At 39.0% G+C, this 25081-nt stretch overlaps 1 protein-coding gene across 2 annotated transcripts in view; it reads right to left on the bottom strand.

Moving 5' to 3' along the window:
• Positions 1–20522, bottom strand: part of LOC117993503 (dopamine receptor 1-like) — a 228085-nt gene extending 207563 nt beyond the window's left edge. For both annotated transcript variants that reach the window (XM_069506974.1, XM_034981309.2), the window contains exon 1: positions 20177–20522. The gene's annotated coding sequence lies outside the window, so the exon portion shown is untranslated. The remainder of the gene's footprint in view (positions 1–20176) is intronic.
• Positions 20523–25081: the final 4559 nt, after the last annotated feature.

Genomic DNA, 25081 nt, shown 5'->3' with positions numbered 1-25081 from the left:
AAGCCCATGCCCCTTTGGTTTCTACACGGCATCGTACCGGAACGCTAAATCGCTTGGCGGTACGGCCTCGCCGGTAGGGTGGTAACTAGCCACGGCCGAAGCCTCCCATCAGACCAGACCAGAAATTTAGAAATTATAAAATTCCAAATCCCTGCCAGGAATCGAACCCGAGACCTCCCACTAATAAGACCACAGCGCTTACCACTGCGCCAGGGAGGTCGTTATATAGGTCGTATCTATAATAAATAGCAGGCTTCCTCCCTTCTAACTTTGTCAATACACTGTAATGGCCTACTTTTAGTTTCCTATATGAGTCGTTTTATTTACAACTAGCTTTTATTCGTGTAGTTTACTTAAATAGGCCTTTAGAAGCTCACAGGATTGTGTATAATATTAATATTGTAAGCTATCGATAAACTCTGAAATTATTCAACTAATTTTGATCATTCTTTCACCATTAGCGCTTAGATGTAGCGCTTCATCATCATCATCAACCGATAGACGTCCACTGCTGGACATAGGTCTCTTGTAGGGACTTCCACACGCCACGGTCTTGCACCGCCTGAATCCAGCGGCTCCTTGCGACTCATCTGATGTCGTCCGTCCACCTATGGGGGGTCTTCGAACATTCCCTACCTCCCTAACGACTGTATTGAGTCAAAAAGGTCAAAAGTTTAAAGTATCGGTGAAACTAAAGGGAATTCCGCACGGATTGCGGGAAGCGATTCTTTTTTATTTTTTTCTTTTAATCCCCTTTCCTCTCCAACTAAGCGTCAGGCTTGTGCTAGGAGTAGGTACGACAATAGTGCAACGGGCGGGGTTTGAACCGTCGACCTTTCGGTTTTCAGTCCACTCCTTTACCCGTTGAGCTATTGAAGCTCTGATTCCACGTAAGTAGTCGATATTACATATCCCCATATCATTTTCACACGAACCGCTAGATATTTGATACATTTGATGAGAGCTATATTGAATAACTGTGTTGTAAGCTGTGATAGGCTAATGGTTAGGACGTCCGCCTTCTAATCGGAGGTCGGGGGTTCGATCCCGGGTACGCACCTCTAACTATTCGGAGTTATGTGCGTTTTAGATAATTAAATATCACTTGCTTTAACGGTAAAGGAAAACATCGTGAGGAAACCTGCATGCCTGAGAGTTCTCCATAATGTTCTCAAATGTGTGTGACAACCTTTGCGTGTCTGACATAAATATTGCTTTAATAATGGAACAGTTTTATATTACTCAAAGGGTAAAAGGATACGTTTTATTCACAATACGTTCAGTTCATCGTTCAGTATCGACTGCCCATTAAAAGTTATACATGTCATAAACTCGACATAATATGGCATCGGAAAGATAAAAATTGCGTGAAAAGAATATTCGTGTCTTATGTACGTATATTTAATATGGGCACATAGTTAGTACAACCGATAGACGTTGGGGGCCCAAGGTGCTGGAATGGGGACCTCACACCGGAAGACGCAGTGTTGGAAGACCCCCGCTAGGTGGACGGACGACATCAGACGAGTCGCAGGGAGCCGCTGGATTCAGGCGGCGCAAGACCGTGGCGTGTGGAAGTCCCTACAAGAGACCTATGTCCAGCAGTGGACGTCTATCGGTTGATGATGATGATGATGATTATTTAATATGAAAGTTGTCTTATAGCTCCCACTGAAAACCAGCGCTGCAGCTTGGTGCTAAGTGGGAGACCTATTTATTTGGTCACACGTGACACTAATTTGTTTATTATACATATATTTTTTACTTATCAGTATAATGATGTAGATTGATTTAATTAGTTTTAAGGTTTATTGTAGTGTTCATTGTAGTGTAGTGATCAAGTTAAAAGTTTCTTTCTTTCTTTCTCATAGACTTATATTATAGTGTCTAAAATTATGATAGAAATAAAAACAGAAAGATTCTTTGTTCAAATAAATTTTTACATGAACTTTTGTATCCTTTTTAGGGTTCCGTAACTCAAAAGGAAAAACGGAACCCATATAGGATCACTTTGTTGTCTGTCTGTCTGTCTGTCTGTCTGTCAAGAAACCTACAGGGTACTTCCCGTTGACCTAGAATCATGAAATTTGGCAGGTAGGTAGATCTTATAGCTGACATTTGGGGAAAAATCTTAAAACCGTGAATTTAGGGTTAGATCACACAAAAAAAATTTAGAATTTAAAAGAAAGATTTTAGGGGAAGTTTTAATTATAATATCAATAGCGAATTTTCCAAAAATCCTGAAACACGGATTTCTTCATTTGTGACCGAAAAGCCAAATACCAATTTACATGCAAATAACTTGAAAAATGACGGACTTTCATACAAAATTCCATCCCCCATTTAACCCACTTAGGGGTGGAATTTCGAAAAATCCTTTCTTAGTGGTTACCTACTCTTTACAAAGAATAGACCCTCCAAATTTCATGTCTTTAGGACTAGCGGTTTAGGCTGTGCGTTGATATATATGTCAGTCAGTCAGTCAGTCAGTCAGGACTTTGAATTTTATAATATGTATATATAGATAATAGCTTTTATCAAATCTGTACGAAGACTGTAAAATGTCTGTAGAATCCGCTATAACCTACCTCATAAAGTTAAACCATTAGATCTTAGTTCTTACTAACAGGTCTAGACTTCATTCACTATAAAATATAATAGCAGGTAAATGCTAAGTGTATTTATACGGATTTCGCTTCGTCTGCGGTAGTTTGAGCTAATCTCTGAGATTGTTAAATCTTAGTAAGAAAATCTTATTTTAATGTAGACTAGCTGATACACGCGACTTCATCCGCGTGGACTTAGGTTTTTTTTAATCCTGTGAGAATTCTTTCATTTACTGGGATAAAAAGTAGCATCGATAAATGCAGTTACTTGTTGAGGAGTTCCATACTCTATTTCTGAAACTGTTCATCAAATCTTCACTAAACTCACATGGTAACAACCTGACCTTTGTAGAAAAAAAAGAATTGTGAAAATCGGTTCTGTGACAGAGTTATGCAGTAAATCGATAAAAAAAATTATCCCGTATACCGACGAATCCCTAATTGTTTTCGGGATAAAAACTACCTTATATGTTAGCCCGGAGTATTAGCTGCCACTGTACTAAATTTCATTTAAATCCGTTCAGTAGTTTTTGCGCGATGTGCGCACAAACAGACAGACAGACAGACAAAAATTAAAAAAAAATTGTCTTGGGGTCTATATCGATAATAATGTTTTAATACAGTTTTATTGTAATTATAGATATATGTAACGGGTACATACCACGATTAATTTGGCGTTTTTATTTGTCGATTTTTCAACCCAATTGCACGGGTTGTGGTCACGACGGGACTGCGGTGCTGCGAGAGATGAAGTTCGAGCTGTCAAGAGCAATAGCGAACTACCCTCTTTTTCTTTTTGGGTTGAAATGTCGACAAATAAAGACGCCAAATTAATAGTGGTATGTGCCCGTTATCTACATTAAAATATATGTCGTTAAACCACGAAATAAGATTAAAATCATTTAGAAAATCTTAGAAAAAGAATCTTTTTCCTATAACAAAGCAGACATGACTTATAGATTACGCCGTGCGGTATTAAACACAGCCACCCATCGGTGGGACTGGGAGTGTCAGAGCCTTATTTGGCAATTGGCAGGATAATAAAATATTTAATAAACCGGCCAAGTGCCAGTCAGGCTCACGCAACGAGGGTTCCGTACTACAGTCGTATTTTTTTGACATTTTGCACGATAAATCAAAAACTATGATGGATAAAAATAAATAAAAATCTGTTTTAGAATGCACAGGTGAAGACCTTTCATATGATTGCATTGCATATCTAAATATGCATGCAATCATACACTCCCATTTACACACACACACACATGCACACACGCTCACACATACTCATAAGCACACACTCACACACGCATACACACACACATACAATCATACACACACTGTTGTAATTTTATTTTATTATTGTATATACCTACATTTATTCTAACTCTATTCTGTTAAAATAGTTTAATTATAATTTTAAGTAATCTCTTTTGGCCTTCTGTTATACCTAGATTTAAATTTAAATAATAATTATGTATTTACGCTGTTGATTACTTTCAAATAAACAAAATAAAATTAAAAAAAAAAAAAAAAAAAAAATGATAGGTACCCCACTTAATATATTATCTTATTTCGGAAATTTAAAATACTAATGAGTATTTCATGACCACAATTTAATTTTTTTTATGTGATTTAACCACAAATTCACGGTTTTCAGATTGTTCATCGAATGTGTGCTATGAGACCTATACCTAACTACCAAATTTCATGATTCTAGGATAGGTAGGTTTATTACCTGTTATCTCCCAAAGCCACCATGGTCCAAACAAACATCCAAACGAATTTTCCTTCCAGTGTTGGCGACAATACGCAGAGAAACTTTCAGCTTTTATAAAATAAGGAAGGTGTGACACGCGCTGGCTCTTTGGCCATAAAAACTGTTACCTACACCTGTATTACCTAACTAATAAAGTTAAACCATTTGATCTCATTAACACGTCTAGACGCAAATAATAGCTATGCTAGGTACATATACAGATATACGGACTTCGCTTCGTCTACGGTAGTTTTGTAAAGCTCTTGCGGTAGTTTTATATTTTTCCCTTTTCCTTTGAACCGCTCGTTAGGCCGACCACACCTCATTTGCATTTCTATACCTAGTAGAGACGGGGCATTTTGCAGGTAGCATGTGAAAAATCATGTGAAAATGTTTTCATAATATAATATGTAACGTTATTGCTACTTCACTTAAAGTAACCTGTGAAAAATCACGGAACAAAATAACACAAAATTTATCAATCGTTACAATTTTTTTTCTTTTTTTTTTAATAGAGATAGTGAGCAAACGAGCAGGCGGGTCACCTGATGTTAAGTGATTACCGCCGCCCATGAACATTTGCAGCACCAGAGGAGGAGGCCTTTTAGGAATTTGTTGTTGTTTAATCCCACTTTGTTTTTAAATTACACGCGCATATGGTCTTTGACCTAAGCTAAAGCGCTAAAGAATGTTCGAGCGAGAACACTGGCATTGTTGCGTATTGCAAAGAGAATAACATCTAGTTAAAAATTATACTAAGTACGAAAATTCAATTTCCGTGAAAACCCTATTGCGAATTAATATCAGCGCTATTGATCTGGGTTACATTTTCTAGTTTAATTGATGAAACAAACAAATTATTGTAAGGGTGAAAAAAATAGCTTTCCTTACAAAATCACCTGTGAAAAATTCACCACCCGATTAAAAAGTAGCAATAATACTCATCTCTAACCTAGGTTACATTCGAGCCACGGAATACGTTTTGCAAAACGTCTTTTTTTCTATCGCCGCCCAATTTACTTTTAGTACAAAACTTGCTGAACCGCCCTGGCTTTGTTCAGGAATTTCTGAAAATCCTTTTTAGGGTTCCGTAGCCGAATGGCAAGAAACGGAACCCTTATAGATTGTCTGTCTGTCCGTCCGTATGTCACAGCCAATTTTCTCCGAAACTATAAGAGCTATACTGTTGAAACTTGGTAAGTGGATGTATTCTGTGAACCGCATTAAGATTTTTACACAAAAATAGAAAAAAACAATAAATTTTGGGGTTCCCCATACTTAGAAATAAAACTCAAAAATATTTTTTTTCATCGAACCCATATGTGTGGGGTTATATCAGTCTATGGATAGGTCTTCAAAAATGATATTGAGGTTTCTAATTTCATTTTTTTCTAAACTGAATAGTTTGCGCGAGAGACACTTCCAAAGTGGTATGTTTTCCTTGCAATCATGGTATGATAGCAATTACTAGATAATCTCAGCAATATTGATTATGTTAGTGAGGGATTTCCGCTCAAATCCACGCTTTGTGTAAAATTGAACGCGCGTCGCGCTTTCATAATAGAGGATTAAGTTTAATGGGATGATCACGGAAATTATTTTGCATAGCGGTTTGACGGTAAATTTTAATTTACGTTTTGCAGTTCAGGCCAACTACAGGTATTCAATGACGTAACAGGAACGTGGGCGACACGTGTTGATAATTTCACCAAATCAAATGGTTTATTCAAAACTCATACTTCCATACTTAATATTATAAATGCGAAAGTGTGTCTATCTGTCTCTCTGTCCGCTAGCTTTTCACGGCTCAATCGTTCAACCGATTTTATCGACATTTGGTACAGAGATAGTTTGCATCCCGCTGAAGGACATAGGCTACTTTTCATCCCGGAAAATTGAAGAGTTCTCGCAGGATTTTCAAAAACCTAAATCCACGCGGGCGAACACTTTAACACTTTTTAGTGGTTGGTTGTTGCATTTGTAAGATGATATAGTGGTGATATTTTTTACGCCTTATTTTTTAACTCCTAATTTTTACACCTTCGTTACAGTCCGTATAAAAAGAGTGTTCACGCGCCATTTTAACTTTGTGTCAACTGTCATGTCAAAACGCGGACGAAGTCGTGAGCATCAACTAGTAATATTATAAAAGTTAGTTTGAATTTGGCTGAGATAGCTAGACCCTTTTTTATTGCTGGGAAATGCGTTTACGAATCACCCTCCACCGGGGACCCACTCACGAGGTCCTGTGAGCCTTCTCGGGTCTCATCTCAGATTTAGAAGGGGTTTGTTCTACCACGCTGGCCATGCGGGAATTGGTAAACTTCACACACTTTTGAACATTATAGATAACTCTCAGGCATGCAGGTTTCCTCACGATTTTTTCCTTAACCGTTTAAGCAAGTGATATTGAATTACTTAAAATGCACATAACTCCGAACCCCCGACCTCCGATTAAAAAGCGGACGTCCTAACCACTAGGCTATCACAGCTTTTTAAATAAAAGTAAAAGTAGCTACTTAAATAAAAGTAATTAATCACTAGAGTTTCCCAAACATAGTGATACATCATCCAAGTGCCCGGAATTCTAAGGAGCCATAAAAGTTAGCTCGGCCCATAAAGGCAAACTTCTCCCCAAGTTATACCTGCTTTTAACTTGAGCTCATGATGAAACCGTAAGTCGGGATAAAGGGCTTCAGCATTTACAGGTAGTTTTAGTTTCATAGCTCCTTAAGGCAGTTGTCAGACCGCCGGCGAGCGATATATCGGCGATTTTCTCTCTCAAGAAACGCACAATTAAATGTACATCCCGTGTAAACGAAAGAGATGCATATATCAAAAGTTGCACTCTGACTGTTCACACTGCCGGCGACGACTCGCTTTACTTGTTTTGTTTTTTTTCAAAGATAAACTCGCTCAGCGATATTCGTTCAGCGGTGCTCGTTCGCTTGATGTCATGAGGTTTGCACAGGACTGAGCGACCGCGGGCGAATGGCGCGAGTAATCGCTCGTCGCACTTGCACACTCGCTTATAGCACGGCAATAAAACTATCGAAACTACACACTCGCTTCCCGCTGATGGCCAATTCATTTATTATTTAGTTCTACTCGTTTCTCGTTCATCGTCGGCGGTCGGACCACTGCCTAAAGCCGTTGATACACATGCTTGTTACTCGCACAAAAGCATGCCAGTTACAAGCAAATACGAGCTACTCGCATGTGTATCCAGATTCTGACAGTAGCTCGCGTGCCAGTACAAGGCATACCAGTAGATCGCAAGGCGTTTGATTTTTCCCCTTGAGGGAAGTGGGACGGGAGACTCGCATGCCAGCTACAAGCACGCACGCGTTTTGACTTCTTCTTCCTTACCTTATCCCACGCTACGTGGGGTCGGCACAACATGTTTTCTTCTTCCACTCATTCCTGTCATTCGTCAAGGTATTATCCACCTCTTTTTCACGCATATCCTCTTTCACGCAATCCATCCACCTTTTCTTTGGTCGTCCTCTCCTCTTTTTTCCTTCCACATGCATACTTAACATTCTTTTAGTGACATGGCTTTCTTCCCTCCGCATTATATGTAATAGGCTGGCATGGTATGGGACCATGCCAGCCTATTACCCCTCATCTTTTCTACCACTGGCGCTACTTTCAAACTACCCCTTATATATTCATTCCTTATCTTATCCATCCTTGTCACACCACACATCTCAACATTCGCATTTCAGTCGCATGTACTCGCCTTTCATCCGTCCCTTTTACCGCCCAACATTCTGAACCATACAATGTGACAGGTCTAACGACTGTTTTATAGATTTTCCCCTTAAGTTTAAGGGGCATTTGCGGGTCGCATATAGTACTGATTTGACTAATTATTATTTTTCAAATACCGTATTGCAATTACATTGCGCAATAAACCCCCCAAGTTTCAGTAAACCAGTTAAGCTAGTTAAGCTAGTTCCGGATAACTTGGGCTTAGTTGCGTATGTTACATTATGAGCCCGGACTAATGCGTATTAATCTAACCTTTAACTTTATCAGGGCAATTAGGGTTTACATTTTCTTACATTCATTTTCTCTACGTAAACGTGATTTATCTCACTATTGTCTCTCATTTTCTCTTTCTGTTTCTCTCAGTGTATTCGTAGAGCCGTGATATAAATAAAAATCATGTCTGTTTTTATTTATTCTCTTTAATAATGAATTCTAGTCCCATAAACTACCGCTACTTATACAAAAATCACATCATTTTATTATTACAGTCCAAGACCCTATTGAGTGACAGACGGGTAATCGATTTTATTCAGTATCATCATCATGATCAACCCATCACCGGCTCACTACAGAGCACGGGTCTCCTCTCAGAGTGAGAAGGGTTTTGGCCATAGTCTACCACGCTGGCCATGTGCGGATTGGTAGACTTCACACACCTTTGAGAACATTATGGAGAACTCTCAGGAATGCAGGTTTCCTCACGATGCTATTTCAATATCTTTTACTACAATTTAACATTAGAACGAAGGGAAATTATAGTGAACAGAGATCGTTAAGTGATCATTAAACGAGCATATTCGCGCGGCAATCGAGTCGCCTCTGATTGGCAATTTAGTCGTTTACGTCCAGCCTACTGTGAAATCGGGAGCTGAGATTCTGCGTATCAAAATACTGAGGCCAGAACAATACAAAAACCCGGCCAAGTGCGAGTCAGGCTCGCGCACCGACGGTTCCGTACTACAGTCGTATTTTTTCGACATTTTGCACGATAAATCAAAAACTATGACGCATAAAAATATATAAAAATCTGTTTTAGAATGCACAGGTATGTTTAGAATGCTCTACAAAACCGCTACCACTTTCTAAAGGTCGATGTACATTACTTTCTGCTGCGTACCGTAGTTGCGTAGATGTGCACGTATAGATTCGCGTTGTGGACGCATCCCGCATTAATGACGCGCGGGTGTGGCTGTAGCTTAAAAAATAAAAAAAATCTCGCGCCAATCGTCCCTTATTGGCAATTAATCATTTACGTACAGTCTACTGTAAAATTGGGATCAGTTATGTGAATAAAATATTTAAATAATGGTTCTCGAATCTTCTATTAACTTGATATGACGTGACGACCTTTTTCAAGCCAATAATAGGCTAACGTTTTATCCTAATCCATATTGCAAATGTTACAAATGCAAACCGGCTAAGCCGTGCCGCCAAGCGATTTAGCGTTCCGGTACGATGCCGTTGAGAAACCAAAGGGGCATGGGTTTATTAAAAACTGCCATACCCCTTCCAGGTTAGCCCGCTTCCATCTTAGACTGCATTGTCACTTACCACCAGGTGAGATTGCAGTCAAGGGCTAACTTGTATCTGAATTTAAAAGTGTGTATGTTTGCATTCTGTCTGTCTATCTGACTGACAGCTTTTCACGCTTTTTAACGAAATTTGGTAAGTACAGGTATCGGTTGTATCCTGGGGATGAACAGATATTTTTTGTCCCGGAAAATTAAAGAAAGGGAACTCTTTAATTTTCCGGGACAAAAAATGGATAAAGAATGAATGGATTTTTAAAAATACAAGTCCACGCGGATGAAGTGGCGAGCATCAGCTAGTCGGGAATACTCCGACAAACACGTGAGTTCAGGCTGCCTACAAATATATTTATAAATTTCACTCACGATTATTTTAAACGCTAACCTGGTGTCCTGCGTGAGCGACGAATACTACGCGACGCGACGCTGCAAACGCGACGAACGCGATCAACTCAACGGCATACCGTGCTTGCGGCCTATATGGCAGTCTGCGGCGAGACGCAGACTGCCAATAATATTATAACCACCAGCACATGCATCAGCTGATTCGAGCTGCGCGAGTAGGAGCGTGCACTATCGACGCCAGCCGTCCCGTTCGCTCACAGCCGCTTGCTTGGGGTGACCATGTTTTTCGAGGACAACGACTCAACACAACAAGCTTATAACTTCGTAATTATTATTTTTTGTTTTTTTAATTTTGTATATTATATATCCTTTGTGTAATAATATTTAATACGTGTTTCGGTTTTTGCGTCAGCTAAAACTTTGTATATCCGTTTTCTTGAGGTTGAATTCTCTGTGATTGTCCCAAAGCCTATAAATAACGAAAAGCCGAAAATCATTCTTTTGTGATTGACATCTAATCATGTGATCGAATGAAAAGTGCTTTTTGCGGCTTTTTTCATAATAATGTGTGTTGAATAATATGCTTTTTCATTCACAATGTTCACACACAATAATGTTTATTGAATATCGAAATAATATCAAAGAGTCGTGAGGCAAAAATATTAGACGGTATTAAATCCCTAAGCACGAGGAAAAAGCTTACGATTTTTCTGCGACACTGAAAATAACGTGAAATATTATTTTCCCAATGGAATCGTACTTTTTATCTGATTGTTTATAATAAATATTAATAGACGTGTTTTCTAAATATTGAGGCATTTATTTTGTACTGGCTTATGCTCGCAACTTCGTCCGCGTGGACTACACACATTTCAAACCCCCTTACGGGTTGAATTTTCAAAAATCCTTTCATAGCGGATGCCTACGTCATAATAGCTATCTGCATGCCAAATTTTAGCCCGATCCGTCAAGTAGTTTGAGCTGTGCGTTGATAGATCAATCAGTCAGTCAGTCAGTCACCTTTTTCTTTATATTTAGATTTAACTCACCACTGCCCTTGTCGACTTTTTAGGGTTCCGTACCCGAAGGATGCCAACGGGGCCCTAAATTACTAAGATTCCCCTGTCCGTCCGTCGCGTCGGTTCACCCATCTGTCTGTCCGTCCCTCTATACTTCCGTCTGTCCACCTGTCTGTCTATCAGCGGGCTTTATCTCATGAACCATAAAAGGTGGAGAGTTGAAATTTTCAATCAGCGGACTTTATCTCATGAACCATAAAAGATGGAGAGTTGAAATTTTCTATCAGCGGGCTTTATTTCATAAACCATAAAAGGTGGAGAGTTGAAATTTTCACAGAGTGTGTATTTCTATTACCGCTAAAAAAGTTAAAAAGTATTAAAGTTAAAATCATATCATATTATGTAAATGCGATTGTATATTTGTTGGTCGATTTCTCCTTCAATCACGTCGCAACAGAGCTTGATTTTTGGATGCTTATAGTTGAGGAGCTTGCGAGTGTTTTACGCTACTTTTTATCATGGAGGACTTTTAAAAACCTAATTTCTTGCGGACGAAGTCGTGGGTGGGTAACATCTTTGTTATATTTCTATTGTTTTGGTTTTGGTGTCCAATAAAGAATATTTTACTTTACTTTACTTTACTTTATCAGCTGTACCGATCTTGTACGATGGTGTGTGAGTCCGTCTTTCATGAGACCGTTCATGAGATACAGCTCGCTGATAGACGGACGGACGGACACCGGAGGCTTAACAACAGAATCCCGTCGGGTCCCTTCGGGTACGGAATCCTAAAAAAATCTAGATACGTAACAGTTTTTCATGAAATCGGGGCAAATATAAATCCCCCAGTGCTTTAATTCGCAAACATTGGAAGATATGCATTGTGAATACCCGTATTTATTTTTATTCCGCTATTCGTGGTGATTTCTCTTGTGTATTAGATCAGCTATTGTCCGAACCTCCAGCTTCTCTAGTCTATAAACATCTCGTATGAAATGAATCTCATAGTAGAGTCCCAGACCTTCCTTATTTTATAAAAGCTGAAAGTTAAAGTTAAAGTTATTTGTTCTTTCTACAACTAAGCAAAGGAAAGTTGTTAAAGCTTTTTTAATTAGATACGTTGGTACGCTGGTAAATAAAAACAACAACTAAATAAAACATTGTAGACAGAGACGACTTATTAATTCTATGTGCCAAATCTTTCTATAATATAAAAATGAATCACTAAATGTGTTGCTCGTCGCAAATCTCGAGAACAGCTGAACCGATTTCGCTAATTCTTTTTTTATAATATTTCTTGAAGTACGAGGATGGTTCTTACGGAGAGAAAAATTTAAAAAATTTGAATCGACTGTTAGGCGGAACGAAGTCCGCCAGGGCAGCTAGTTTCTATAATATAAAAATGAATCACTAAATGTGTTGCTCATCGCAAATCTCGAGAACCGCTGAACCGATTTTGCTAATTCTTTTTTTAATATTCCTTGAAGTACGAGGATGCTTCTTACGGAGAGAAAAATTTAAAAAAATTTAATCGACTGTTAGGCGGAACGAAGTTCGCCAGGGCAGCTAGTTAATTATAAATACTGACTATTAATGTAAGAATTGTAAAGAATCCCCATACAAAACATTTTTATTTCTTGAAAACTTGTAATTAGCTATACCTACTTAAGTCTTCTGTATTATACCTAATTATTTTACTTTTTGTACCTAATTAGCTACGGCAACGCATTGGCGGCGCTAATCACTTAACATCGGGTGACCCGCCTGCTCGTTTGCTCGCCATTTTTATTTTAAATAAATACGGATTTGACTACGTATAAATAGCTCCCTCCATCGCTCGCTGAGTAACTCAGATCAGTTGATTGTCTTGTGGCAAAAACCTGTAAAAGGTAATTAAGTAGCTGTAGGTATACCAACCAATTTGGCCTACTGTTTTATTAATTCCGAGACCGAGAGTTCCAAACAACTTAATGGAGACATTAGCGGGTCATTAGTAATCTTCTAATTGTTTTACAAGTAATTGAAATAACATACCAAGTTATAATTAAATTATTCTATTCTGTAGAATGTACCTACTCTGTGCGTGTTGCCAGTGATAACATACGGATCCGAGACATGGTCGCTAACTATGGGCCTCATAAGAAAGCTCAGAGTCACACAGCGGGCGATGGAGAGAGCTATGCTTGGAGTTTCTCTACGTGATCAAATCAGAAATGAGGAGATCCGTAGGAAAACTAGAGTAACCGACATAGCTCAACGGGTTGCGAAGCTGAAGTGGCAATGGGCAGAGCACATAGTTCGTACAAATCGATAGACGTTGGGGTCTCAAGGTGCTGGAATAGCGACCTCGCACCGGAAGACGCAGTGTTGGAAGACCCCCGCTAGGTGGACGGACGACATCAGACGAGTCGCAGGGAGCCGCTGGATTCAGGCGGCGCAAGACCGTTGCGTATGGAAGTCCCTACAAGAGACCTATGTCCAGCAGGGGACGTCTATCGGTTAATAATGATGATGATGACTCTAGATAATCTTACTTGGATTACTATTATTTTTACAATAAATTGTAAGTGATTTCGAAGACCTTTTGTATTGAAACAATATGTCCAAATATTCAAACAAAAGTCAAACAAAGAAACAAGAAAATTGTACTCCAAACAGATTATTCGACATTGTTTTTTCCCGCGACTTTGTCATTGATCTCCGCTCCTTGAGCCGGAATTGTAAGACTTGGCCACACGATGCGCTTGCGGTGCGCTGCGGCGCCGCAGATATTGCTTACGCAGTAATCCAATCTCTGATCCAAATCCAAGCTATTCGGACACCTTTGACATAATATCTACGTCATACGTCCGATTACCCTAGATATTCTCACGGATGACGGCGATTACGGACTCATCCGATCCGAATCCGTGAAAATACGGATATAAAAAATATCTACGACATAATGTCATAATCTACTATACAAATAGTTCGTAAAACAAAAAGGAACCTATTTTCACGGACTCGGATCGGATGAGCGCGTAACCGCCGTAACGGAGAGAACTCGGATGACGGAAGTCGGAGCTAATGCGTAAGCTACCATACAAATAGTTCTATGACTACTTCGGAACGTATTTTCACGAATTCGGATCGGATGAGTGCGTAACCGCCGTAACGGAGAGAACTCGGATGATGGAAGTCGGAGCTAATGCGTAAGGTACCTACCATACAAATAGTTCTATGACTACTTCGGAACGTATTTTCACGAATTCGGATCGGATGCAGTGCGTAATCGCCCCTCGTCTTATTTGGCATTGTTTTATCCCGCGGCTTTGTTATCTGCTCTCCGCTCCTTGAGCCGGAATTGTAAGAGATTTGAAAGTGGTTCATGCGATATTCAACAGCCGTTGAGACCAGATCTTGCAAAAGACTTTCGAATTACATTTACATGGGAATTTGTATACGTAGTATGCGGTGAATGGAGACATCGACCTCTTATCCGGGAACTCAGGGATTCGATTCCAGGCACTCACCTTTGAATTTTCGGAGCTATGTGTGTTTTAAGCAATTAAACTGCACCGTTAAAGCACTTGCTTTAACGGTGAAAGAAAATGTGAGGCAACCTGCATGCCTGATTGTTTTCCATAATGTTTTCAAATGTGTGTGAAGTCTGCCAATCCACACTTGGCCATCGTGGTGGACTATGGCTTAAACTCTCCTCATTGTAAGAGGAGAGACGAGTGCTCAGTAGTAGGCCGACAATGATAACGATATGGTTATGATGAAAACGGTGAAAAAAACCGGCCAAGTGCGAGTCAGGCTCACGCAACGAGGATTCTGCACCACAGTCATATTTTTTCGACGTTTTGCATGATAATTCTAAAACTATGATGCATAAAAATAAATAAAAATCTGTTTTAGAATGCACAGGTATAGCCCTTTCATATGATATCCGATTTGATGTACCTACTTAGTTATCTTACGAAAATTGAAAATACTAACTACTTTATTAGTTTATGACCACAATTTTTTTTTTTTTTGTGTGATGTAACCCCAAATTCACGGTTTTTAGATTTTTCGCCTAATGCCAGTTATAAGACCCACCTACCTGCCAAATTTCATGATTCTAGGTCAACGGGAAGTACCCTGTAGGTTTCTTGACAGACAGACAGACAGACAGACAGACAGACAGACAACAAAGTGATCCCATAAGGGTTCCGTTTTTCCTTTTGAGGTACGGACCCCTACAAACATCGTGAGGAAACCTTGCATGCCTGAGAGTTCTCCATAATATTCTCAAAGGTGTGTGAAGTTTACCAATCCACACTTGGCCAGCGTAGTGGACTATGAATTTCCACCCGAGCAAATCAGGGATAGGTCGCTAGTTGTGGATAAAATTTACCATGTCCCGGTTTCATTTCCTGAGTCCGGAAATGGATGATGTAAAAGGCAAGGTATAGCCGGTTTAATTATTTTTCAACGATCCCTGTGATAGTAATTAATCAACCGACGTTTGATTAATGATGGCAACTGGTCAAGACGGCCGCGTTTTCTGGAACGAGGTATTTTTCTCTAGGTAGGTATAGTTCGCAACAAGTCGAGATGGCAATCAGGGTATGAGGGTGGGAGACACCTGCGCTCGCCAGCACCTAGTTTAGCGCGGGGACTGTGCGGGTATGCGGGGCGTCCCTACCCCGATTGCCACCTCGACCTGTCGCGTAGGTACTAAAGGTACTTTTCAGATGGTGAAACAATTTTTCATTTAAGTGGAAAGGTTACATTCCAGTTATTTTGTGGGCATAATATGATACCCCACTTGGTGTAGTTATCTTACTTAGAAAATTGAAAATACTAACTATTAGTTCATGAATACATTTTAATTTTTATTATATAACCACAAATTCACGGTTTTCGAATCTTCCCCCTTACTTGTGCTATAAGGCCTACCTACATGCCAAATTTCATGATTCTAGGTCAACGGGAAGTGCCCTATAGGTTTTCTTGACAGACACGATAGACAGACACAACAGACAGACATACAATGAAGTGATCCTATCATCATCATCATCAACCGATAAACGTCCACTGCTGGACATAGGTCTCTTGTAGGGACTAGGACCACACGCCACGGTCTTGCGCCACCTGATCCTATAAGGGTTCCTTTTTCTTTTTGAGGTACGGAACCCTAAGAATCAATAAAATGACATAATATCTAGCAATCAGTCGCGACGTGACCCGCCAACGGCGATTTTGCGGTCATTTTGATGAAAAAATACTCGAATTACGTTTTTCGGTTCACCTTCCACATGGTTTGCTTTTATCCCAAAATATAATATTTTCATTTTCGCCTAATAGGTAGGTATTTTCTTTTTTAGGGTTCTGTACAACGGAATGAAAAATGGATATGGACCCTACGGTTACAATTTTCATGGGTAATCCTAGAAAGTCCTATAGGATCACTCTTATGCATATTGTCCGTCTGTGACAGCCAATTTTCTCTGAATCTAAATTGAAATTTGCTAGAATTAGAAATAACGAATTTCTGTGACCTAAATTAAGCCAAAATGGGGGCAAGTTAGAAAATTTAAAAAAAGAGTGTGCAATCTGACAATGTTTGTCAATGTGACATTTGAAATGAAAGAGCTTACTATAAGGGCCTTAAATTGTGACGTTGTAAATTTTGAACTACTAACTAGCGTTTCGCTTTTAATAAAAATCAATTTTGTTCAAAGTATGTTGGTGCCACCTAGCATCAAGGTGCAGAACTACGCGTGGGTCGATGTTCAGAGTTCATTCGAGCCACAATAGATGGCGTTTGCTTCGTTGTCAATTGTCGTAAAAATAAAACAAAATAATTAAATAAAACCATAATATCATTTGTTTATTGTTAAGTCATTAACAAAACGGTTCTTATAATATATCCTTAGGTTCCGCAAATATTCAAAAATGAATTGGCTTCATGATCAAACTAAATGAGAGCGGCCACACTCGGGTTGCGTCTGGCAACACCGATTGGTGAGATTTAGAATTTTTCTGGAGTCAACATGTGAAGACGAATTTTTTCGTTCCAGGAAAATCTCACTCTTTTTCGCCCATGGCTTCGCCTGGGAAAATACAATTGTTATAAATTTAGTCATCCTAACGTATTTCAATGTTTCATCAATTATGGTGAGTGAAAAATCAAGTAATGTGGATTCGACAAAATGGCGGTTTGGTTAGAGAAAATCCTAATTTCATGATTTCCCTTTCAGTTCCAGTTATTTTACCTTCCCAAATAAATGAGGATAATGGGTTGTGGGTGGACTCCTGAAAACCATTGGTGGCCAGGAGTTCAATAGGTGAGTTGTGTTTGATCGGGAAAATTCCACGTGTCGAAATTTTCACACAGCACAAATTATAATCTTGTTTTTCTTTGTTGCAGGGTTTCCGTTTGCGTTTCCGTTTTTAGTTTTCGGTTTTCCGTTTTTTTTTGCTTTCGTTTTCCGTATTTATTTCTTTTGCACATTCACGTTGGCAACTTAATTTCTATGGATAAGACTTGGTGAAAATCTTTGTAATGAAACATTGCGGTTGTGAAGAATCAAGTTAAATCGAGTTTTGGGAGCTTGGCCGATGCCGTCCAGCTACCTTGCAGTCTTCGCACCTACAAGTAAGCAAATGTTTGTATCCTGGAACAGTTTAGTGAACCTTCTTAGTGTATGTGTACAGTAAGAACCCTGTCTTTACTACTGAGCTTTATTTTGAAACAATTTTATGAATTTTACTGTGTCATTGTCTATTCCATGCCAATGGCATCTTAAATTTAAAACATAGATTTTATGTACTATCTACCTAAGGCATTCTAATGTATCTAAATTAAGTCTTGGCATTAAGCTAGAATAACTAAGCATTATTAGCCATCACTATGTATTAAGCGACCCCGGTAAAAGTTACATTAAAAACAATTTTGCCTAACATCTAGCAAATTTCATTTATAACACCTCATATACATTACAAGGGAGTCGACGGCTAGCTTCTATTCTTTACTAGGTAGATAGATCAAGTAAGTAAAATTATTTTTTTTTTCCTCTAATCTTTGTAAGGTGGTAGATTATTCCGTATCCGGGTATATTTCTATTCCGCCCAATTTACCACCCTTACAAAATGTATATTTTTTGTAATTTTAAAATAAATAGTTTTAATGTTATTTACGAAAATATATCCATTATATTCATATTGTCACATTATTCATATTGTCCATTCCCTTATCTCCAAAATTGAAAAACTGACCATGATTTTTTTTTTAAAATACAAGAAGTAAAGGAAAACCTATAAAAAGTCAATGATCTTAACATAACATTGTACATCTCCCAACATTGTTCGTACCAACTTACATATTCATCCTACGGAACCCTCTCCACGCGACTTCGACTCGCACTTGTCCATTTTTTTTCTTTATAAATCGCTAACGTTTACTTTTGACCACGATATAAATAGCTTACACTTCGAAGACGATTTTTCTTCTAGAATCTAGCTACAATTTTCATCAGTCCCTAGCTTAAATGTAACTAGCTTATGCTCGCGACTTCGTCCGCGTGGACTATACAAATTTCAAACCCCCATTTCACCCCTTTAGGGGTTGAATATTCAAAAACCCTTTCTTAGCGGATGCCTACGTCATAATAGCTATCTGCATGCCAAATTTCAGCCCGATCCGTCCAGTAGTTTGAGCTCTGCATTGATAGATCAGTCAGTCAGTCACCTTTTCCTTTTATGTATATGTCGCAGGTATTACAATTTCACTAATGATATTATAATTAAACTGTCGGTAACGGTAGATTGTCAATCGACTTCATTTCTCACAATTTAACGGTTTGGTTTTAGTGTCATTGTAATGTCACAATATACCTGCGCTGCGACATATATATTTCGACTAGGTAGAGATTATAATCGGGACCGACTTTAACTGCTCTCCGCGGCACAGAGTAATCGTAAAAGGTGAAATTCGAACGTCCAAAGGTGAAAATATACTCATAATACTTGACTATTTGCATAAGAGATTAGATAGTTCGATAGAAATAATTTGACTTTTTGACTTCGCTTGATATTTACTCAAAACTGATATCTTATTCAGAGAGACTTATACTAGCTTTATGGAATTCTATAGACTAAGATTGTCAACTTTGGGCACCCACTTATATTATACCTACAATAACTAGCTGACTTCCACGACTTCACGTGGATTTAGTTTACTAAAAAATCCCGTGGAAACTTTTTATTTTTGGCACAAAAGTAGTCTAAGTCACTCCAGGTCTTTAACTATACCGAACGGCGTTCCGAACCAGTGGTAAATTAAAACTACCTGACTATTCATAAACACTTGTAAAAAAAGTTTACATGAATAAAAAAACATTCTATTCTATTCTATTCTATAACCATGCTGATAATCATGTCAATCCGTTACCCCGTTGCGACGTGATTCAAGGACAAACTAACAAACAAACACACTTTCCCATCTATAATATGGGTAGTGAAAAGCAAGACCGGCGACGGGTGGTGGTTTAACGTGCTCTCAGAGGAACAAAGCAATCGTAAAAGGCGAAATTCGAACATTCAAAGTAGAAATGCTCATAATACTTGAGTATTGTCATAAGACATTAGATAGTATGATAGAAATGCGAATAACTTTGCTGTTCCAAATTCGTAGGAGTTCTGGCTATTTGACTTCGCTTGGTATTTACTCAAATATCTACTTCGATGGGCTTATGCCAGCTTCACGCAACTCTAGACTAGGGTTGTATAAAAGCAGGCGTTACTTTACGGATATCCATGATATACAATGAACCAAAAGCTTAATTTGCTATAATCCGCTGAAACAGGTCGAATCTGTATGGTGTCATCATTCTCAGGAGATGTAGATACTCCGGTGTTGGGGCTAAACGTGTGTCGAGTGTTTTTAGGATTTGTGTGGTGGTGGTCCGTATTTGCTTGCCTAATTGCTGCTTTCCCTGCATGTTTAGCAGTGGGAGGGTGGGCGATGCATGTCGCATGCTGCATGTTTCGACCTGTTTCAGCGGATTATAGCAAATAAGCTTTTGGTTCATTGTATATCATGGACTTCCTCAAAATAACGCCTGCTTCTATACAATATACAATATGCTTATCCCATTAAAGTAGCTTACTTACCTTCGCAAACTTTTCGCCGGTTTGGAGCAACTCAAACTTTATTTAAACTTTAGTCACACAACTTTTGTTTATCCTTAAACAACACACACAAGTACACAAAAATCCAACACACACTTTTTAAATGAAGTAGGTAATTCTAATTTATTTTCTGAATTTACAATAACTTTTTTGCTAAATATTTATCTGCGCAAAATTAAATTAAAATAAAGGAATAATATTATGATAAATAATTTCACAGTTTACACTTTTGCTTTTTTATTCAAAGCAAATAGTTTCAATAGTTCATCTCAGTATGGAAGTGTTATTCGAACTTGAACTCAGCGGCGCTCAACCGGTGGCCGCTTAGATCGGCGCCTCAGAGTCTACTGCCGTCGTAGAGCGTACGTAGCAGCTACGTCGTAGCTCCCGTAGCACGGACTCTACAAGATTTGCGTACCTATATTTTATTCATCATCATCAACCCATATCATCATGAGCAACCCATATCAGCATCAACACTATTGGGCGCATGTCTCCTTTCAGAATGAGAATAGTTTGGCCACAGTTCACGCGCAGTTGAAAAGCTATACCTAGTTTGAAAATTCTTAGATGAATGAAAATTGCAATCATTTGACCTGACAACTCTGACTAATCAAAACTCTCTCGCGATTGGTTAAAAAATTATTTTCAAAAAATCGACTTCCAGGGCTACTACAAAGTTAATAAAAATTGTTGTTTCCAGAAGTATGCTGAAGTCGGTCGAGCGTCACACGTTAATTTCTAGTGTATTTTTATTAAATAAGAACTTTTCTGAAGTCATTTAATAATATTTGCAGTAAAAATACCATAAATTAAGTCAATCACAACAATTGAGATTGTAACCATGATTGATCCAGCTTTTCCGCAACAGACCAGCTGGAGTAAGTTAGCAGATTCTAATCATAAAGGTATTATGAAGGGTGTTATTTATGGGTATTTAAGGGTCAGTCATTTAAGCGAAAACTTAAACAGTAAGGGACAGTAAGTCCGGGAAAACTTGAACAGTAAAACTTAGGACAGTAATCTATACTTAATCACTACCCATATTATAAATGCGAAAGTGAGTTTGTTTGTTGGTCTATTGGTTTGTCCTTCAATCACGCTGTAACAGAACAACGTATTGGCGTGATTTTTTGCATGGGTATAGTATATATCTATTCGTGTGGTTATAGTGACCTGGAGACCTGGAGAGTTCCATAGGCTACTTTTTATCCCGGAAAATCAAAGAGTTCCCACGGGATTAAAAAAACTACTAACCAACAAACACACTTTCCCATCCAGTACCCTTACAATAGTATAATTAATGGGAAAGTGGTTTTGTTTGTTGTTTTGTTGGTTTGTCCTTCAATCACGTCGCAACGGTCCAACGGATTGACGTAATTTTTTGCATGGGTATAGATAAAGACCTGGAGAGGCTACTACTTTTTATCCAGGAAAATCAAAGAATTCAGAAATTCGAGATTTTAAAAAAACCTACGGACGAAGTCGCGGGCATCAGCTAGTTTACAATCAGAGTACTGGAAAGAAAAGAAGTGGGTCATGATAGTTCATCTCAGAATGGAACTTGAACTCAGCGGTGCTCAACTGGTGGCCGCTTTAATCGGCGCCTCCGTGTCTACTGCCATCGTAGAGCTTTCGTAGCGCAATTTCACGGCCTCTACGAAATTTGCTTGTAGCTAAATTGGCTGTTTAGTCATCCTTTTTTCAATTTCAAGAGAATTATTTTGGGATCACGTTATAAAAACGTTTAAATTTATTTATTTATTGGATACTAGCTGATGCCTGCGACTTCGTCCGCGTGGAGTTAGTTTTTCAAAAATCCCGTGGGAACTCTTTGATTTTCCGGGATAAAGAGTAGCCTATGTTACTCTCCAGGTCTTTATCTATACCCATGCAAAAAATCACGTCAATCCGTTGCACCGTTGCGACGTGATTGAAGGACAAACTAACAAACCAATTAACAAACAAACCAACAAACAAACACAGTTTAATAAGGGTACCGATTTATTTGGAGCAATTATGGTTTTATTGCCTTCTATTTTTTGATACACAATGACATAGACGTATCTTAGACTTCATCATCACTTACCACCAGGTGCGATCGTAGTCAAGGGAAGTGGCGGGCATCAGCTAGTTTTCAAATAAACAATAGCAATTTGAAGACAGAATATTTAACGAATACTATGTGAACGTTAATTACACCCACCGCAGGCTGATTTGCGGCTAACTGGCAAGACAACGCAATTTACATAATTTTGTATATTATTATGTTATCTCCCCACTTACGCCAGCATACGTAATTTATTTTATCTTCATCTGTATTCATAAAATAAAGAGCTGACTGACTGACTAATTAATTGGCTGACTGACTAACTGACTGACTGTTCTATCATCGCACAGCTCAAATTACTGGATGGATCAGACTGAAATTTGGCATGCATATAACGGAGACATCTGCTACGAAAGGATTTTTCGAAAAAGGGGGTAAAATAGGGGAGAAAACCTAGTGCTAAGACATCAATCTCTATTCGGCGGGTCCCGACTTCTGTTTCTGACTTCTGGACACGAACCTCAGTGGACGATCCTTGCACCCAACACAGGGAGGAACGATCAGCGACAATGAAGTTTGGTTCATGGTGGCTTTGGGAGAGACCAGTCCTTTCCTTCTAAACTCGGTAGAAACTAATTTACAGTCAGTGCAAATCTTTTTTCCTCAAAAATCAAGTTTTTTAAATAAGTAAGTAACACGTAACACGTTGTAGTTGCAAACAGGTGAATTGGATTTTATAGTCGCGGTATACTTATTACAAAGTTATACAAAATATAGAACCACAGCGAACCACAATCAAATCGCAGGGAATGCATTCTACTCATGAATACTCTGAATGTTAAATAAACACTTTAACAAATTAAATTGTTAATTTTGTTTGGAAGTATTAAGTTTGTTGAATTCAACACAACATACTCGTACATTAATCTAAAAATATAAAAGGCAAAGGTGACTGACTGACTGACTGACTGATCTATCAACGCACAGCCCAAACTACTGGACGGATCGGGCTAAAATTTGGCATGCAGATAGCTCTATTTCACCCCCTTAGGGGTTGAATTTTCAAAAATCCTTTCTTAGCGGATGCCGACGTCATAATAGCTATGTATCTGCATGCCAGCTCGATCCGTCCAGTAGTTTCTCAGTGTGCGTTGATAGATCGATCAGTTAGTCAGTCAGTCAGTCACCTTTTCCTTTTATATATTTAGATAATTAATAAATAGTTCATGTTTAAGCACATTGAATTTAAGTAAGCAAGTAAATTGAATTTGAAATGAATAAAGTTTCATACTAATAAGAAAATTCCCACTTCAGTTGGAATATTTTCATACAACTTTAATTGAATTAACGAGAGAGAGCCGGGGGCAAGTTCATTTTAATCTTCTCAAGTTTAATTCCAGTTTATTTATCCGTTCAAATAGGGCCTCATCCCACTGACCTCTACTAATATAAATAGGTGCACTGGACTTTCTATTGCTCATCTGTTTTTTAAGTAACTTTATTATCGCCATTTTGGCGCTGATAGCCACAGTGAGCGTCATGTGAGCGTACTCGGAACTAAATCATAGTGCGGAACTAGTTCTTAGTGATGAGACATCTATCAACATAGTGTCAACATGACGACCATTAATTGACATAAGTAGAGTATCCATTTTAATTCCCGGTACGCTCGGTGGGGTACTTTGAATCAGCACAAAACGACGACCTCCCTGGCGCAGTGGTGAGCGCTGTGGTCTTAATAGCGGGAGGTCCCAGGTTCGATTCCTGGCAGGGGTTTGGAATTTCATAATTTCTAAATTTCTGGTCTGGTCTGGTGGGAGGCGTCGGCCGTGGCTGGTTACCACCTTACCGGCAAAGCCGTGCCGCCAGGCGATTTAGCGTTCCGGTACGATGCCGTGTAGAAACCAAAGGGGTATGGGTGTAATAAAACTGCCATACCCCTTCCAGGTTATCATATTATAGGTATATCATATTAGACTGCATCATCAATTACCACCAGGTGAGATTGCAGTCAAGGGCTAACTTGTATCTGAATAAAATAAAATAAAAAAGTGTCATTTTGTATGGCACAACTTATCTCATCATCATCATCATCATCAACCAATAGACGTCCACTGCTGGACATAGGTCTCTTGTAGGGACTTCCACACGCCACGGTCTTATTGCGCCGCCTGGATCCAGCGGCTCCGTGCGACTCGTCTGATGTCGCCCGTCCACCTAGTGGGGGGTCTTCCAACGCTGCGTCTTCCGGTGCGGGGTCGCCATTCTAGCTCCATATTAATGTAAAGTATGATAGACGCCCGAAGTCTTAACCACTGGGCTATCATCGCTTATACAAAGTAACTTGGAAAAATACCATTTTAAATGCAAGAGAGATGTCGAATTCAATTTCCTTATTTCCTGTATAAAGACGGTTTCAATAAATGTACCTATTTTAAATACGACATCGGTAGGTACCCATCCCTTCCAATTTCGTACAAGTTTAAGTGAATTTGTCTATCTGTCAGTTACTTTGCGATATCTTTTTCTTCGCATGTACCTGGTATTTCTGCTTTTCCACCAGAGATGTGTTATGCTACGTTGCTATGGATGTGATATCCACTAATCATTTACATTGCTTAACATAGCTTAACATAGGTGGAAAGTGGGAACTGGCTTAACGAAGCTACGTTTTTATATGGACCGATGCGTGCTATGGATGAGAACTATCGATGGGAGCTACGGCTGGAAGCTACGCATGGACGCTACGGATGGAAGTTACAGATGGGAGCTATGGATAGAAGCTACGCATGGGAGCTACGGATGGAAGCTACGGATGGGAGCTACGGATGGAAGCT

Source organism: Maniola hyperantus, chromosome 24 (assembly GCF_902806685.2).
Source record: "Maniola hyperantus chromosome 24, iAphHyp1.2, whole genome shotgun sequence".
Lineage (NCBI taxonomy): Eukaryota > Metazoa > Arthropoda > Insecta > Lepidoptera > Nymphalidae > Maniola > Maniola hyperantus.
This window is presented reverse-complemented; position numbering and strand designations above follow the sequence as displayed.